Genomic DNA, 19,367 nt, shown 5'->3' on the forward strand with positions numbered 1-19,367 from the left:
CTAAAACTCTCTGGCTAATTCTCTTGGAGAAGCCTTCCCTGGGCAAGAAAAGGAAAAAGTCTCAGGTGTGACTACCACTGAAAAGTTATCTTGTCCTCTAAGCAATTCCCTTGGAATTTCTAGTCTCCTATTTGCATAGGTTGTTTGGGGAGGGGAGGATGGGGGATTGCAAGACTGTTTTGGCAACACCCTCGGGAGCCCTGGAAGAGCAAACTGGCAACAACTTGGTGCTCTACGTAGAACGTCACCGTACTTACTGTTCCAGGTTTGGGGCTCCAACCAAAATTCCAAGACGAAAGGAAAAGCCTCATTCAATATCTTATTTTAACAGCTTTGAAAATTGGAAAGGACTTTTGTCATTGTCATTGTTGTTGATTTTAGCTCTTCAAGAACTCTAGTGCTCAGAATATAGAGTTGAGCTATCAACCATGGGATAGTGAACACGAAATGCTGACCTAAGCGCTGTGCAGGAGCTATACATGGAAATGGTAAGATAAAGTTCTGCATTGGACATGGGTGATGGGGAAAGCTTAGGGAAGAGATGTAAGTATGTCTGTCTGTGTGAGGTTGGTCAAGGGGACTACTTCAGGTTCTACTCCCGGAGTCAAAACTTTGGGAGGACAGGATGGTAGAAAACCTCAAATAATTTTGGAGGATCTCAAAGCTGAGAAGATATATCTCTCGCCTTGGTGTGTGTCATGTTTAGGGAATCCCTGTGCTTTGCAAGGAGCCAAAGGGTGGAGTAGCAGCAGCTCCAAGGAGACCCAGAGAAAGCTCCGTCGAGTCTTCTGCAGCCCTGACTGCCGCAGGGGAGCGTTCCAAGGTGTCTGAAAGAGCTAGCAAATACAAAGAACCCTCCAGCTGGGGCAAGAAGGAGACAGTGTGTACAACTGGAGGCCATGGTGAGTTGGCAAGCAGATGATAAGGACCCAGCAGGGATGGCGTTATGACCAAGACCTGGAAGGATGAAATGCACCTCAGTGGGGGCTGATAAGAGCACATAATGGGCTGGGACGCTACGCCCACCTCCCTCCACACCCCAGCCCCACCTGAGCCGGTAGCCAACATAGACAGCTGCACCCTGATACCACGCCAGGGGAAGAGAAGGAAAGGAGAGCTCCTGGGAGAAATGGAATTAATGTCGTAGTTACCTAAAGGAGGTTGGATTTTAAATTCAAATGACTGACTTACCTTAATTTGCAAGATTTAAATTTTTGTATCAGAAAAACATAGGTGGCTCACGAACTAAGAGGAATTCGGATACTGAGAAACATAAAGGTGCGCTTTGTCTACTCCAGATTGTGTAACTAGGCATCCCACTTCACACCCGAAGTTAAAGTTAGGCACATTGAAAACTGGGGTGGGTGGGGGCAAGGCAGGGCTGCCTTAGAATCTAAACAGAGTTTGTGATGAAGCCAGATCTCTATCCTGATTTTAATCATTGCCTTACACCAGAAAGGATAATTTCTAGAACCACCAGGGGTTGATCGGGAGCATCTAAAGAAGGAAGCATTTTTGCCAACACATTTCCTCTGGATGTGTTGAATCCTGCCCTGCCAACAGCCAGGTCCTGCCAACAGAGCCAAAACCTAAATCTCTAAATAATGTGTTCCTTTCCTTAATCCTCATCTATGTGGACACATATCCATGTGCATTAAAATTGGCATCAAAATACTTGGAAGATTCAGAGCCCTCATTTGCAGCAATGGAGATATACTGTTTAGGTATGGAGGCAGTGTAATATGTCAGTTAGTTAGCAAGAAGGCTCTAGTTAGCAAGTTAGTTAGCAAGAAGACTCAAGAAGAGTCTATAATTTACAGATATGTAACCCTGAGCAAATTGCTTACACTTTGTGTGCCTCAGTTCCTCCTCTTGTAAAGTAAGGAGGGTTATAGTCGTCTTCTCGTAGTTGTCATAAATCTTAAGCCAATGTACTACGTACAAGAGTGAGTTCTCCGTCAGTTCAGATATTCAAGTCTAGGCTGGGCAGCCACATGGTGGGGATGTTGCATTGGACTGGATAACTGCTGAGATCTTTTCCAACTCTGATTATCCTTTGAAAAAGAAGGCTCACAGCCAAAGAAAAGAATCCACTTTGAGATAAACCCAACTGACTCTCATCTGGAAAAGGAGGCCAAAGACAATCTATTTAAAACTAAGATAGAAATAGGCCGCGTCACCCTTGTTGACTCAGCAGCTGGAGAGTTGTGGTGAGTGCATTGGATCATTGGATTTAAAGTCAGGAGACCTGGGCTACAGTGCCCAAACCGTTCTCAGCTGTGCGGTCTTGAACCAGTCAAGTAATTGATACAGCTTGCAGTTTCTTCACTTTCAAAATGGGTGTAATTTTTTTTTTTTTCTCAAAAGGTACTCACAAGGATTAAATGAGCCAACATGAAATTGCTTTGAAATGGTAAATCATGGAATGAATATAGGTGTTATCATTTCCGGAGCTCAAATTACACTATACATCGTTAGTTCTGAAAATAACATATGCAACCTCAAACCCTGGCTGAGACTAAGCTATTATTTTAAACATCATGATGGGTGTAGAAGCTGGGAAAACTGCCATTTCAAAAGTTTTTGCATTTTTTTTTCTTCTACTCAAGAGTGGAGACTCCAATTTATCTTTAAGGCAGGCAGTGGCTTTGTTCTGAAAAAAAGTAAAATCAAAACAAAACAAAAAACACAGCACTGGGCCAGACATATTTATGCAAATATAAATCAGGTCTCACCTACTGTTTTTAGTGAGGTCAGCCTCAACTTGAATGATGATGTCTCAGACCCAGTATTTCACTGTTTGTTCCCTCAATTAATCAGATGTATCTTCCATCAGAGTTTTTCTCTAGAAATTTTCACTCAAATATTTATTGACAGTAACTCTGTGCCAGACAAGTTAGACTGTTGACAACTCATATATGCTCCTAATGGTGTCCACAGGCTATATTAGGAGCCAGAAAAAAAATAAGCAAAAATTACACAAATAACTTATACATACAAATATCCTAAACACAGTGAGGAAGTAAAAAGTGCTATGAGAATCTATAAGCAGAGGACCACTAAAGGTGGAACTGGGGAGGTTTTCCTAGGAAAAGAATATTTAAGCTGAACTTTGAAAGATGAACAGGAGTTACCCCAGTGGGAGATGCCAGGTGAGGGCAGGAAGTTCCAGGAAATATTTCTTTGTAGTTTCTTTGAAGATAAATGTTTTTTTGTCCCCCCTCTGGGTGAATTTAGATTACTGTGTCTATATATAATTGCTTATTCTTAGCAATTTCTGTGTGTTCTTCTCTGGATAGATGTTATCAAGAGAAGCAAGCCGAAATGAAAAGGACTCTGTAAGGGCAAGGATATGCAGCTAATTTTTTTTTGGTTATTTATTTATTTATTTATTTATTTATTTATTTATTTATTTATTTATTTATTTATTTATTTATTTATTTATTTATTTATTTATTTATTTATTTATTTATTTATTTATTTATTTATGGCTGTGTTGGGTCTTCGTTTCTGTGCGAGGGCTTTCTCCAGTTGTGGCAAGCGGGGGCCACTCTTCATCGCGGTGCGCGGGCCTCTCACTGTCGCGGCCTCTCTTGTTGCGGAGCACAGGCTCCAGACGCGCAGGCTCAGTAGTTGTGGCTCACGGGCCCAGTTGCTCCGCGGCGTGTGGGATCTTCCCAGACCAGGGCTCGAACCCGTGTCCCCTGCATTGGCAGGCAGATTCTCAACCACTGCGCCACTAGGGAAGCCCGGATATGCAGCCTATTTTATGTCTTGTCCTGGAGGGGGTGATGTGCAAAGAACAAGACGGGGCTCAGTAGTGACTGCATATCAGATACTGGACATTATGGAATGTGGTCTTGTTGGTTTGATTATCTTACTAGCTTCACTTGGCACCCAAAGGCAAGGTCACTCTCTGAGTGAGGCTGGATTTGCACCTTATTGAAGTGGATAATCCCACTGCATCATCCCGCGCAGAGGTTCGTCCTGGGACAGGAAATGAAGACTCACTTTTGCACCTTGAACTGAAGGGTGCTCTGGGCTTGAAACCAAACCTAAAAATAACCATGACCAGACACGTTGCTATGTTCTCTGTGATGTGCTTTTCTTCTTTCTTCTCCCATCTTTTAATACCTTCGTGCTGGAAGCCAAAGCCTGGTCTCAGCTGTGCTCTGTTGAATCAGTAGAACTTCTCCTCTATACTTGGGAAGGTGTGGCCAAGGGAAGAGTCCCCTTCTGGAGCCTCGAGCAAAGGCGGCAGCAGCAGCAGCATGCATAGAAGACAATTATGTCCAGCAGTTGTGTCAGAAATGTGGTGACAATGTTAAATTTTACCCTAGCACTACCGTCCTGTAAAATAGCCTTGGCTAAGAAACCTCCCACCCATTCTTTTGTGTTCTGGGAAACAGCTTACTGCAAAGAAACATCCTTCCCCAAATGACTCCAATAAGACTCACAGATATAAGACCCTTGTATACATATCACAAGACCAAACACAAACCTCTCAATTCTCACTCTTTGTCTCATAAATGATTGGCTATGACGCTTTCCTCCCCCATCAATTAGAACAAAATGCTTGTTAACCGGATTTTGATTAAGTTTCTTTCCTCCCCACAAGCCCCTGAATTCTGACCTTGTCCTGAGCCAGCACACAGCCTCTTCTTAAACCCACCCCCTCAAGAACAGGCTGATCTCAGAGTAAAACATTCTACAATCTGCTATCTGATCGAGCCACCCTTTCATCCCACTTCCACATACCTGGTTTTATCTAGCCTTGTTGATTTCCCATAAAAGTAAAAACTCTTTTTGCCTAACCTTGATCACAAACCTTGCTGATCATGTGATCAGAGAGTTCTACTTATTGTAATAGTATAACTGTGACCACATAATCGGAGAAGTAATCCTTGAAATAATCCTTTCCAATAAAGTCTCTTTTTACTAAGCCTGGACTTGTTTTTTATTCGGCAGTGGTGAGAAGAAAATAAGTCTTGAGCAGAAAAACACATGAGACCCCTTTCTGAACTCACATGAGTTAGAATTCTGGGGAACCCTTAGAAAAAGTAAGAACGATAGTATAAAGAAGGACAATTAGGCAAGAGTTATCACATTATCATCATTTTGGTATTAAATATGAAATGTACTCTTATTTTGTGGACAGTTTTGGGGAACAGGGCAATTGGGCTACATATAAAATAATATTTAATGGGAAAAACACCACAGGTAGTAGCATCCAGCCAGCTTAGAGCAAGCAATTCTTTCTCAGATACTGGAAATTGCTCCAGCATTAAAATCTATCCTCCTATAAAGAATATACAGTCAAGGAAAAAAAATTCTTATCTCCATGGGCAAAGATTCTGCCTTTGGCAGAACAAAGCTAGGAATAACTCCTCTTTCCCTGCCTGCCAGGAAATGCAGTCCCTAAATCTTTTCTCAAAGGTGACCCCAAACACCTCTGAGAAACTTAAAAACCCAATACATTCTTTCTATCAGGACCACTTCCTATGTTCTGACCTTCTCTAGACATTGAGGTTCTGTCAATCTTCAATACAAGCAGAATTATTAATGCTTCAACTTTTATATATACTTATCAGTTAAACACACAACGCTTTAGAGTAAGAAAGTTAGGAACAGGGGGGAAAGGCCAACATTTGAAGTCAGACAAACTAGGTTCAAATCCAGACTCTGTCACACGTTTGCTCTGTGAGCTTAAGAGCAGGTAATGGAGCTCAGCTTGCTCATCACTAAAAGGAAAATAATGCTAGTTACCTTAGAGCATTTTATCAGGATTGATAATCACTGAAAACATTATGAAAAGTACTTTGTCTTGAGTAGATGGTCACTAAATATTACCTCCTTCCCCTTTACTCATGCTGAGCGCATCTTCAGCCAGCTCTTCCATGTTTCTATCTCAAGTCCAATGCAATGATTAGTACCCATCCCTCCTTAAAGCTGATTATTTAACCAATCATAAAATTATTTTTGTTAGAGGCTATATAAAAAATAACAAAATTAAGCTCAAATGATATAGAAAAATGTCTTCCTCTTTTTTTTCTTTCTATTTTCTTTATGAATTATAAGTTGGTTCCCATTCCTTCCCTTTCCATCAAAAAGTCAGGGTTGCTAAGCTTGGCTAGGCCAGGGCCAAAGAGGCAGCCAGGGCTGGAGAGGAGACTCAGGCCAAAGAGGTAATGGAGACCAAGAGAGTGACTGGCAAAGGGGCAAGTCAACATCATGTGCCTCCTCGTAAAAAGCTGTTCAACATCACTGATTATTAGAGAAATGCAAATCAAAACTACAATGATATATCACCTCACACCAGTCAGAATGGCCATCTTCAAAAAAGTCTACAAACAATAAATGCTGGAGAGGGTGTGGAGAAAAGGGAACACTCCTACACTGTTGGTGGGAATGTAAATTGATACAGCCACTATGGAGAACAGTATGGAGGTTCCTTATAAAACCAAAAATAGAACTACCATATGATCCAGCAATCCCACTCCTGGGCATATGTCTGGAGAAAACCATAATTCAAAAAGATCATTCACCCCAATGTTCATTGCAGCACTATTTACAATAGCCAAGACGTGGAAGAAACCTAAATGTCCATTGACAGATAAATGGATAAAGAAGACGTGGTATATATACACAAATGAATATTACTCAGCCATAAAAAAAAGAATGAAATATTGTCATTTGCAGCAACATGGATGAACCTTGAGATTATCGTACTAAGTGAAGTTAGAGAAAGACAAATATTATATGATATCGCTCATATGTGGAATCTAAAAAAATGATACAGATGAACTTATTTACAAAACAGAAAGACTCACAGACATAGAAAACAAACTTATGGTTACCAACAGGGAAAAGGGGGTGAGGGAAGGATAAACTAGGAGTTTGAGATTAACATATACACACCGCTATATATAAAATAGATATCCAACAAGGATCTACTGTATAGCACAGGGAACTGTACTCAATATTTTGTAATAACCTATAAGGGAAAAGAATCTGAAAGGGAATATATAAAAATATATAAAACTGAAGCACTGTGCTGTACACCTGAAACTAACATGATATTGTAAATCAATTATACTTCAATTAAAAAAATAATGTGCTTCCTGATACGATGCACAAAGATACAGTATCATTTCTGGGATATTCTTGCCAAAAATGCATAACCTCCATCTAATTATAAGGAAATACCAGACAAATCCAAAAAGGAGGAACAGTCTACCAAACAATTGGTCTCTATTCTTCAAAATATTATCATGAAAGACAAGAAATGATTGAGGAACTAATCCAGAGTGAAGGAGATTAAAGACAACTAAAAGCAGGCTGTGAACCCGACTTATATCTTGGACTAGAGGAAAAATGGGGTTTGTTTATTTGCCAGTTTGTCTAAATTGTCCCATTATTGGGATGATTGATAAAATTTTAATGGGGTTGGTCTGTGTACTGGATAGTAATATCATATGAAATTATTGATTTATATGGTTTTACTGTGGTTATGTAGGAAAGTACTCTTGTATTTTCGAAAATACACATTGAAACAGGCACACATACAGAGAGAGCATAAATGTGGTAGAATGTTAGCAATTAGAAACTATGTAAGGGGTATAGGAGTTTTGGGTACTATTTTTGCACTTTTTGAGTAAATTATATTTACTTCAAATTTAAAAGCTTAATATCTATTAAATAGAAAGTTAAACTCATCAGAATTTCCAATTTTCAGAAAGTGTATCTTAATTCAGCCATCTATCAGAAGACCATGTTAAGCAAAGATTTATTAAATAGGACCCAAAAAGCATTAATAATAAAATGAAAACATGATAAACATGACTTTTTAAAATTAATAAATTGTTTATCAAAAGACATCAAGAAAGTGGATAGCCACTGTATTGATAAGGATAAGAGAGTCATAATATATATCCAACACAAAACTCATATCCAGAATATATAAAGAACTCCTATAAATCAGTAACAAAAAGGAAGACAGTCCAATTTTATTAAATTGAGAATAATTCAAGTAAGTACTTCAAATTATTATAGAATAATTAGAAATATCCAAATGGCCAGAGCTCATTAGTTATCAGGGAAATGCAAATTAAAAGCACAACTATAGTATATCACTACACAGCCACAAGAATGGATAAATACCAAAGACTGATAATATTGAATGTTACTGAAGATGTAAAGCATTGGAACTTGCACACATTTCTGATGGGAGTGTAAATTTGTCCACCCCTTTTGGAAATACTTTTGCATTATCTAACAAAGCTATAGACATCCATCTCTACTACGACATAGCAATTCTATTTTTAGGAATATACCCAAGATCAATGAGTGCACACATCCACCAAAAGACACGTACAAGAATGTTTATAGTAGCTTTATTCATATTCTCCAAAAATCATAAATAATCCAAATGTCCATCAACATAAAAAACAATAAATAGGGCTTCCCTGGTGGCGCAGTGGTTGAGAGTCTGCCTGCCAATGCAGGGAACACGGGTTCAAGCCCTGGTCTGGGAAGATCCCACATGCCGCGGAGCAACTAGGCCCGTTAACCACAATTACTGAGCCTGCGCGTCTGGAGCCTGTGCTCCGCAACAAGAGAGGCCGCGATAGTGAGAGGCCCGCGCACCGCGATGAAGAGTGGCCCCCGCTTGCCGCAACTGGAGAAAGCCCTCGCACAGAAACGAAGACCCAACACAGCTAAAAAAAAAAAAACAAAACAATAAATAAATTGTGGTATAATCATTTAAAATGAACAAAAAAAGAACAAACTACTGATATACACAAAAACAAAGATTAAACACAAAGATATCACAATGAGTGAAAGAAGCCAGACACAAAAGATTACACACTGTTATTCCATTTATAAGAAGTTCAAGAATAAGCAAAACTGGTATACAAGAATAGAAGGCAGAATAAGCCTTACCTCTGAGGGGAGCTTAACTTGGAGGGAGACTGTGGAACCCTTCTGGGGTGATGAAAATATGTATTATCTTGATATGGAGAGTGGTAACAAGGGTATTCATATCTATAAAAATTCATTGAGCTGTACACTAAAAATCAGTGCACGTATCTCAACAGAAATTATATATGGTCATAGGCCACCTATTTTAAGGGCTAGTGGTTAATTGGAAACCATTTGGGGTTTAGAAAAAGTCTCTGTTATGGCTTTGATCATATTTAATTCCCTCCATGTCCCTCTATACCTCCTCAAAAGGTCATAAAAATAAAATCTAGTCCCCATAAAAGGTAGAGAATTCAGTCACATCTGGTTGGCACGATCTATCATCTGTGTTGGATAATCTGCATTTATGTGTGTCATGCATGACAACAAAGAAAATGAGAATGAGTTAGTTTATTGCTAAGCTCAGAGTCAGAATATGTCTATTTAAAAAGGTAGCAGAGGGCGTCCCTGGTGGCGCAGTGGTTGAGAGTCTGCCTGCCAATGCAGGGGACACGGGTTCGAGCCCTGGTCTGGGAGGATCCCACATGCCGCGGAGCAACTAGGCCCGTGAGCCACAACTACTGAGCCTGCGCGTCTGGAGCCTGTGCTCCGCAACGGGAGAGGCCGCGACAGTGAGAGGCCCACGCACCGCGATGAAGAGTGGCCCCCGCTCGCCGCAACTGGAGAAAGCCCTCGCACAGAAACGAAGACCCAACATAGCCAAAAATAAATAAATTAATTAAAAAAAAAATTCTATGAGAACAAAGTTTAAAAAAAAAAATAAACAAATAAAAATAAAAAGGTAGCAGAAACAAAGCTGAACTGAGATCTCATAAAGCTTGGACTTCGGTAAAAATTGGTATCTCAAGAGATGGAGAATTCAATGCAGCTTTTACCTGCAAGTTCTTTCCTGCTAATATCTCTAGTTAATTCTGCCCCAAACAGGGTGTGCATTAAGAGTCTCCAGCAACATTTGGGTTAGCAGTTACCTGTGCTGCCCTGAACCTAACATCTGGAGGGCTTGGGATGAATCTTACATGTCCCATGCACCTCCTGGCCCTGTGCAACCAACTGGAATTGTACCTACTTCTCATCTAGGATGAGAGTCTGCTTGGTTGGAGCCCCAAAACCAGATCAGCATCTGCCAGTGCCTCCCCTTGGGAAAAAAGTTCCCTCCCCTATCTTCCTGTATACTAATGTCATGTTTTAAATTGATATATAATCCCCTGAAACAACAACTCTCCTCCTCCCTCACACGTCTGGTAAGCCCTGTTACCTGTTCTGCTGCTCTGATCGCAAAATAGGTTGGACCTCTTTGAACAATAACCCTGACCTAAAAAACTCACCCCTGGATAACATGTATTAGAACATTGTCGGGACCTGGCTTTTGAGGGTAGATTCCACAAGCAAGTTTTCTAAAGCCCAACCCACTCAGACACAGCCTGTTTCTATTCTTCATCACACTATTAATTGACATCCTAGTGTTCCTTGCAGCAGTGTCCACTTTAGTTACACCAATCATACGCAAGACATCAGAAAATCTCAGAAGACCATCTTTTATCTCTCAGAATCCCTTGCACCTATTATTTGACTAGGCCAGATGTTTAGATAACAAAATGCCAAAATCGTTGTTAGAATGGAAGGAATCCTAGAGAGGATGTGATATGCTTATGACACCAGACTATCTACTGCCCGATAACCTGTAGCCTTGGGAGTTTTAGAATAAAGTCTAGAATAGCATTCAACAGCTTCTTATGCTTGACGTCAATGTTCTCTGACTGTTATTTGTTCTGTTTTAAGCTGTAGAGGGAGAGAGAAAGAGAAAGGGAGGAAGAAAGAAACCTGATCTCCCACATACTTGCTAATGGGAAAGAACTGCTGAGTTGTGGATGGTTATTGAAAGGTGAAGTGTGCAAGAGTGTGAACAGGAAGGTGTAACATCTCAGAGTGGGGAGCAGGAAAGAATGGCTCTGTGTCCTTCAAGTCCCCCTTCCATTTTTGACCATATACCTTAGATTGACAAACTCTGGTCTAGAATTAAGTAAGATGCACTATTACAGCTACAGTCGGTTAGCATAGGTACAACAGGGCAATGGCCCCCAAGGGTTATCAGGTCCTGAATTGGTAATCCAGCACCAAATCTTATTGTCCCTATTCCTCAGCTCAGGGCCCTCTCTCTATTCCTACTGTTTCTGTCTACTTTAGAAACCTTATCACCTCTTACCTGGAATATTGCAACAGCCTCTCAATTTTCCCTCCTTCCAAGCTTTTCCCCACAATCTCATTCCGTGTGGTGACCATGATCTGCCTAAAACTAAAATATGACCATGTCATTCTTCTTATTAACATCCTCCAGTGGCTTCCCATTGTGTCTAGGCTAACATCCAAGCTCTTCAGGCTTGAAAAGCCCTCTATGATCTGGCCCTTCCCAGCCATATGTCCATGTGGAAACTTTACTCACTAATCAGAGCCTGATATTAAGTAGGTATACTCTGCAAATATTTGTTGAATGAATAACAAATGAATGAATAAGCAAATATAGAGATGTCATTGATGCAAGGCCAGTTGAATACCTTAGATATGTTTTGAGTCAGTTATAGTTTGCAGCAGAGACTTTGGAGAAGGAGGAATCCCCTCTGACTAGATGTGTGTTCCCTAGTCAGCATTCACAGAGTTGGGAGCTAAAGACTCTTCTGCTGCTATGTACGTTTCCATCCAGATGTTGGCTACATAGAAGCTTTAATAATAGAAAAACCTTGAGGCTAAGTCTGTTGCTTAAGTTTCCCTTTGTTCATATCTACATCTGGACAGAGATAAATATGTTTTTTCCCCATGTAAACGTAAAAAATATGCCTTCTTCCCACATGGAGCAAATGTTCACCTCAATTGATTTCAAACCATAGCGATGGAGAAACTATACAGTAGTTCATTAATGCAGTTTCCATCTCTCCCTAACTCCCAATACTTCCTATAGACAGTAAGATTTATCTTCCTACAACATCAATCTCCCTACCTCCTCCTCATCTTGATTTCATATTCTCTCTCCCAGCTAACACGTAAGCATTTTGCTAGGAACATGCTGGTATTTAACGGGAACCTTTCATTTTTAGCCTACATTAGGAATGAACAATGGTGAAATTTTAGGGACCATGGTAAACTTCTGTAAGAAATCACTAGAGACAGAATTGTTAGAAAAGGGAATTTTTGCCTCACATTACCTTGATCTTCTTTAGTTATTCTTCCAACATTTAGTTGTTTATGTACAGAGAGTCTTCTCTGATAACTAAAAGCAGCAAGCCCTTGTTTGAAAATATTAATGGCATGAACTTGGGCGTCCCTGCACAATTTAGTCTTCCCCACTAGAATATGGGCCCAGTAATACAAATCCTATGTTCTTGGCTATTCAGATTTTCTCTGAATGTTGGCATTTGTTTTGAAACCCATCTTTCTGAATGTATCCGGAGCTGCTATGTTTATGTATAACAGGGAGTAAAAGAGGTAATAAAGCCAAGATAGATTGCCTAGTAATAGCAGTGATTCCATAGACATTAAAGGGTATTGGTAATTTAGGTCCCATAATATGGCCTAACGCCCTATCTTGTGTAGCTATTGATTTTTTAATAATAGGATAGCCCCAGAAAACCTTTCAGGACTAAGTTTTCCCTGTTACATCCAGCAAAGAACAAAAACAGGTCTCTTTTATAGGAACCCAGCCTAGAGAAATGTCTTCTATTCTGAAAGCTAAAAGGACTCAGGCTTTTGAACTCCCTTGATAATGTGTTTCCTGTACCTCTTCCTTTTTCTACCTCCTCGAAAATAAAAAATAAATAATAAACAACTTTAAAAACAATGTTAAGAGGGGTCTTTTACTACTTAGCAGCTAACAGTGAGGAAGCCCTAAAAAGCAATAGCCCGTCACAGTTGATCACTCTGGCTGGGAATGATGTCCTGAAATGATCCATCACCTTTTAACACAAGCCCAAGACCTTGCTGGAATGGCCCAGAGACTTCCAGGGGTTAAGAAAGCATGAAGACAGACTATGGCTTCAACATTTATATTGTCAAAGGGCAGCCTTTAAGACAAATACATACTTCCTCCACTTGGCTATTTCCAATGAGTTTTTGGAGGGTATGCCTCTCTGCTGAGAGTATGACCCTCATTTCAGAGTCCCAGGTCATATCCTTGTTCTGAAAGGATTTTACCTACCCTTGAAAAGCCTGATTAGCTCTATTCTCCCATAGCACTATGTTCACACAACTCAAGCTTTTTGACTTCCATTTTAGAATGTTTAGATAAATAAGATGTTATGAGCTCAAGGTCAATGACTCAGTAATAAGTAGCTCTTGCTGCTACATCCATGCTGGCCTTGTTTTGTGTTTCTCTAACTGCACTCTTGTCCTATTTTTGTATGATTAAGTTTTTACTTTTTCCTAAACCATACAAAAAACGTAAAACACAGGGAAACAACATAAATCCAGATTCTGACACTTCTTCTGGTTACATTCTGTGACCTTGGGCATGTTCTTTTAACCTTGATGAGCATAGTTTCCTCATCTGTAGTGAACCTTTCTCTGCCTAATCCAAAAGGCCAAAGCAGTGGTTCTCAAATATTTGTTCTTAGGAACCCTTTAAAATCTTAACAACTATTGGTGACCACAAAGAGCTTTTTTTTTTTTCTTTAAATGTGAATTTCACCTACTAATATTTAACTAGAAGTCAAAACTAGAGAAATTTTAAAAAATATATTAATTCATTTAAAAATGAGAGCTTCATTACATGTTAACATAAACAATATTTTTATGAAAATTACTATTTTTCAAAAAAATTAATGAGTAAAGTGGCATTATTTTACATTTTGTAATGTCTTTTTAATGTCTGGTTTAACAGAAGACAACTAATTCTCATAGCTGCTTCTACATTCTATCTTCTTTTTTGGTTGAAATACACGAAGAAAACTTGGCCTCTCCAGACATATAGTTAGAAAAGAGTGGATTATCTGAATAACCTTTTCAGATAATTATGGACATTCTGCTTTGATACTACACTAAAACTGAAGAAGTAGTAGCTTCTTTAAGGTTAGTTGAAATATGGACTCTAAAACCACGTCAATGAACTTTTTATAATCTGGGGAATTAAAATCTACTTCTCTATTTGCTCCTGGAATGGATTTTTTATTCACATATCTTTTTTGTTACATTGGTTATTTGGAAAATACCAGTTCACTGAGTTATGCAGATTTTTTAAACGTTGACCTATTTCAATACACAATACTTTAAAAATCACATTTATTAATATCACTACAGATCTCATTAGAGAAGTCTTTTAATACTGAAAAACTGTCAAACCCATGGTGGTATATACAAGTTTTACAAATTCTGATATTTATCTGAAAACTTGAATTTTATCATCGGCCAAGAATGCAATCAATTGTTGTCCTTGATGTAACAAGCTCACTTCATTCATTTTGGAGAAAACATCTGCCAAATATTCAAACCTGAATAGCCATTCTCTCTCAGTTGTTTTTTCAAGTAAAAATGGTGTTCCATGAAAAAAGCGCCTAGTTTAACCAGCAGTTCAAGCAATTATACAAATGCTTTTCCTTGAGCTGACCATTGTACGTTGATAGGTAGCAGAAATATCTTTATGCCCACATTTCCCAAACTGCATGCTGAAGCACCGCTAAAGCACCACCAAGAACTCACAGGAACGCCAAAGGCTATTTTATATTTTCAAGGAAAACACCACAACATCTGTTGGACATTGAGGAAAAATTCACTTGCAACACGAAAGGAGAGTGGCATCCAATCTGATTCCAGGGTTTGAACAATTGATGCAGTGACCAATAGGCACATCCCATTGGTAAGTATTTGTCATCTATGAATGACATAACAATATTATTGTTTATATGTATATAATTTTTCAAATGCCTACTAAATTGTTTGGACTTAACTACTTAAAAATGGAAATGGTAGATTTTTTTTGTTTGCTTGTCTGTTTTGATCTAGGGGTTACTATAAAATAAATCACTGAGATACTAATGTGGAAAGCTTAGAAACCCAAGCTTTAAGTGTACTTCTCATTTGATCACACAGAATATTAACAGCTACATACTCAAAGGTTAGATGTTTAATAAACATACTATTTTTACCACTTCATCAAAGACAGTCTTAAGCAAAATTGTCTTTTTTTCTTTTTTTCCTGAGAGTGCATGGTGGTGAAAACTATAACAACTACTGAATAGTTTGGTGTCACTGCCTTGATTCATGCTAAGCTGTCAATATTTTTACCCACAATTGCTTTTGCTCCACCAGTAAATGTCAACACGGTGAAAAAGGCAAATAATTTCTCAGTGTTGTTATACAAAAAGTTTTGATCTTACACACCCATTGAAAATGGATCCCCAGGGACCATACTTTGAAAACCACTAGATTAAAGGAATGATCAAATGTAATCAATGTGAAGATGCTTCATTTAACATAAAATGCTGGATACATTCTAGTCATTTCATGTCTTACCCTCTCCTATCTTGCTGCATAAGTCCTTGGCCTAGAAACCAGTGGCCCCATCCTGAGTTTATAAAGTTGTTCTTTGTTCTTAGTTCTGAGAATAAACCATCTCCTCTTGAACTCCAGACCCAGGCTCTTTGCAAGCTACTGAGAGTGGCCCTGGTTTTCTATATGCTTGTCGCTGTCAGACTCTCATCCATCAGATCCACTGAATGAGGCAGAAATCTTGAGGTCAAATGAAAGAATATGATGGCTAATATAAGCAAAACAGGAATTTATTGAAAAGGAACTAGGTAGCTCACAAAGCCGAGCAACAGACTGGCATGCCTGTTTCAAGCATGAAACAGGGAGGAAAAACAGAGCTAAGATTATACCCCAAATAACATCTTTTGGAATGCTGTTGCTGCTCCTGGACACTCACCTTCTCATGGTTGAATTCTTGACTCCACCACAGCTGCTGAAGATAACCTCTGACAGACTCTCCACCTCTGTCATTCTCACAAGGTTCAACCTCCTGGGTGGAAACAAGTGATTGACTGTAGGTTAGTCATGGACCCATGGTCTGTCAGGAGGAAGGGAGAGTAAATATCTTTCCTCTTTCAGCTTCTGACTCCCATCTATTTAGAGCTTCAGCTGAGATAGAAAGGATGTTTGACGCTGAGCAATTAAATTGACAAATGTCAATACTCTTCACTCCTTTAGTGAAAAACATCCAAACACACATTTCCTTCCATTCTGCAATTAAAAAAAAATGCTTACCCCTGATAAAATTGCTCCATGAGGAAAGACATTTCAAAATTATCATCAGTTATTCCACCTAGCTACAAGTTCAGCACATCCTGGCAATATCTATTTCTCCTATAGGTAGTTCTCTGTGATTTTACCATAATATCCTGTAACTAACACCATCATATACTTTATCAAATAGTTGGAAGGTGTTGAAAGCAAAAGAATACATTAGTTAAATTATATAGGTATGTAATTAACCCATAAAGGAAGGAAAGATAGGTAATGCTATAGTACTTAAATGTCCAAATGTCCACTATATTGTAATTGATATTTATGACGTTTCTCTTCATATACTTTCCCCTTATATTCTTCAAGTTCAGCCAGTACTTTGGTTCTTCAGACACAACCTGTGGTTTAGTGACTAAAATCTTTATGCCTAATGAGTCTGAATCCTTGGGGGTCCTAATAACACAGGACTGAAGTTGTTTACCATTAAGTTTAACACCAGTAATACTAGGAGTTGATCTGTGTTCCAGGGGATTCTCTATATACCATTCATACTCTTTGCGACCCCCATGAGTCAGCAACAACTCCATTTTCCCTGGAGAGCTGGACTCAATCACCCTAGTCAATATCATAATCCCTGTTTTAGTTTGCTTTCTTAGTGATAGGAGGAAACTGACGTAGTCTAGCAGGACCAGTGGAACTGTTATTGGATCCCCTGGTGTGTGCATTCTTCCCTTGGCACTAAAATCTGTCAACCAGTAGAAACAAGTGTAAGCAAGGATGAAAAGCACGAAGTATGCAAGTAGTTAATTAGAAGGAATGTTGACAGATGCCATTCCCAATTCTACCTCTTACTCACCTGTCCCATAATTCATAGTTATGGGAGAATTAGCACCGCATATTGAATACTAGTTCTAAACAAACACTGTGACCTGAAGGAAAGAAGGTGATTTTCCAGCTAGCACCATAACTGATCTTTAATATCCCATCCTGCTATTATACAATGCCAGCTCTTTCAGGATGACGGGTTTTATAATGCTTTCATTCAATGTCTTTTTTTAAACTATTCAGTGAGTATATTGAAAAAATAAATATTGTATAATTCACCATGTATGAGAGACCATGATGGTATAAAAGGCATCCAGTAGGTCCTTGAATTATAGTATTGTTAGAAATACAAGGAATAGGGAATGCAAATGAAAAGACAGTTAAATGCTTCTTCCAGTGAGAACTACCTCTTCCATGACTGGGGTCAAATATAATCAATCTACTACTAGGTAGCTGACTGGTCCTGCAAGAACATAATAGACTACCTGGGGCTCAGGATTGGTTGCTGAAATGAAAGACTGTGCACTTGGCAGTGGAAAAAGGTAGGTCATTTTTTTTTTTTAATAAATTTTTATTTATTTATTTATTTTTATTTTTTTGGCTGTGTTGGGTCTTCGTTTCTGCGTGAGGGCTTTCTCCAGTTGCGGCAAGCGGGGGCCACTCTTCATCGCGGTGCGTGGACCTCTCACTATCGCGGCCTCTCTTGTTGCGGAGCACAGGCTCCAGACGCGCAGGTTCAGTAGTTGTGGCTCACGGGCCCAGTTGCTCCGCGGCATGTGGGATCTTCCCAGACCAGGGCTCGAACCCACGTCCCCTGCATTGGCAGGCAGATTCTCAACCACTGCGCCTCCAGGGAAGCCCAGGTCAGTTTTTAAGAGGTAAACTTGTGGACACATAAACAGCCTCAGTCCCTGCTGCTAGAGCCACTTAGTTGAACTTATTGGGAAACAAGTTGGGTGGTTAGAGAACAGGGTTGACCCACACCCACCCCATTTGGGTAGTAATTCCCTTTCCAGAACATTTTTCTTTCTGTTAGTTGGTTTGTTTTATTTTGGTTTTGATCAGCAATCATATTGGACATAAATATTCTTACATTTTAAGCCTATTGGAAGAGCTTTGTCCACATATCTTCTGGTCAGATGATTAGCCACTGCCAACGAATGGCTGTAGGTTATTACTTCAATCCATCTCTTCTTAAACAAATGTGAATATTGAGCTATACTTCAAAAGTTCTATTCAGTGGGGAGCATTTCCCTCTCCACTCTATCTCCCCTGAGTAAGGCTATAACAGTCCACAGAGCCATGTGTAAACCAGACTTGATTTAATTTTGTCCTGAATTAACGACTTAGGGTTAACTTGCCAGAAGGCCATAAATGTGAGTTGGAGGGAGACACTCTGCAGATAAGTACAACACTGGAGATGTGAAACAGCTCATGCAATTTACTTGCAAAATCAGAACTGCATGATCCCGGTCCTGTAAACACACTTCCGATTGATAATGGAGTGCTACTAGGAATGCTCAAGTCTACACCCAGGTGAATCAGGTAACCCCCAAGATGTGCCTAGTTACCATAGTTACCTGGTGACCCATAACCAAGCATTTAGTCAAGGGGTTGGCAAACTTCTTTCATAAGGGGCCACATATCAGTAGGATATATTTTAGGTTTTATGGGCTATACTATCTGTTGCCTCAACTCACGTCTGCTGTGGCAGTGTGAAAGCAGCCACAGACAATAGGTAACCCAATGAATGTGACTGTGTTCTAATAAAACTTTATTTACAGACATTGAGATTTGAATTTCATGTAATTTTAACATATCATAAAATATTATTCTGCTTTTAAATTTTTTTCAATCCTTTAAAAATTTAAAAATTATTCCCAGCTCCTGGGCTCTTCACAAACAGGCCAGATTTGTTTGGGAGGCTGGGGGTGGGGTGGGGAATTGTTTGTCTGAACCTAATTTAGGCTCTACCAAAACCCAATAGGAATCCAAGAACTACTTCGAAAAGGACAACAGTTACTTGTCCAAGAGGTTATACATTTGCTTCAATACTAGGAAATTTTGCTTCAAAAACTTGTCATATGATACATACAGCATACTATTCTACTGTTGACACTTGGAGAAATATTGGACATGTAAGTTTAGAAGAGCAAAAGTTGTTGAGACGGTTTGCTGCAGCTGGAATCAGCTGGAGGGCAATTACCTCCACTGAGCTGCTCTTAAAACCTGGCATTTTTTGGTTCCCCCAGTAAATTGGTGGGCAAATCACAACCAAATTTATGCCTTGTTTCCAAAATCCAAAAGGCATCTGGAAAAGCAGATGTAGTTTATAC

At 39.3% G+C, this 19,367-nt stretch overlaps 1 long non-coding RNA gene across 1 annotated transcript; it reads left to right on the plus strand.

Moving 5' to 3' along the window:
• Positions 1-8,732: 8,732 nt before the first annotated feature.
• On the plus strand, positions 8,733-18,694 carry LOC309643630. Its single transcript, XR_014253913.1, has 3 exons — positions 8,733-9,413; positions 9,764-17,577; positions 17,895-18,694. It is a non-coding gene; the product is annotated as an uncharacterized lncRNA (long non-coding RNA).
• Positions 18,695-19,367: the final 673 nt, after the last annotated feature.

The sequence above is a fragment of the Balaenoptera physalus genome (genome assembly GCF_965194825.1).
Source record: "Balaenoptera physalus genome assembly, chromosome: 15".
Taxonomy (NCBI): domain Eukaryota; kingdom Metazoa; phylum Chordata; class Mammalia; order Artiodactyla; family Balaenopteridae; genus Balaenoptera; species Balaenoptera physalus.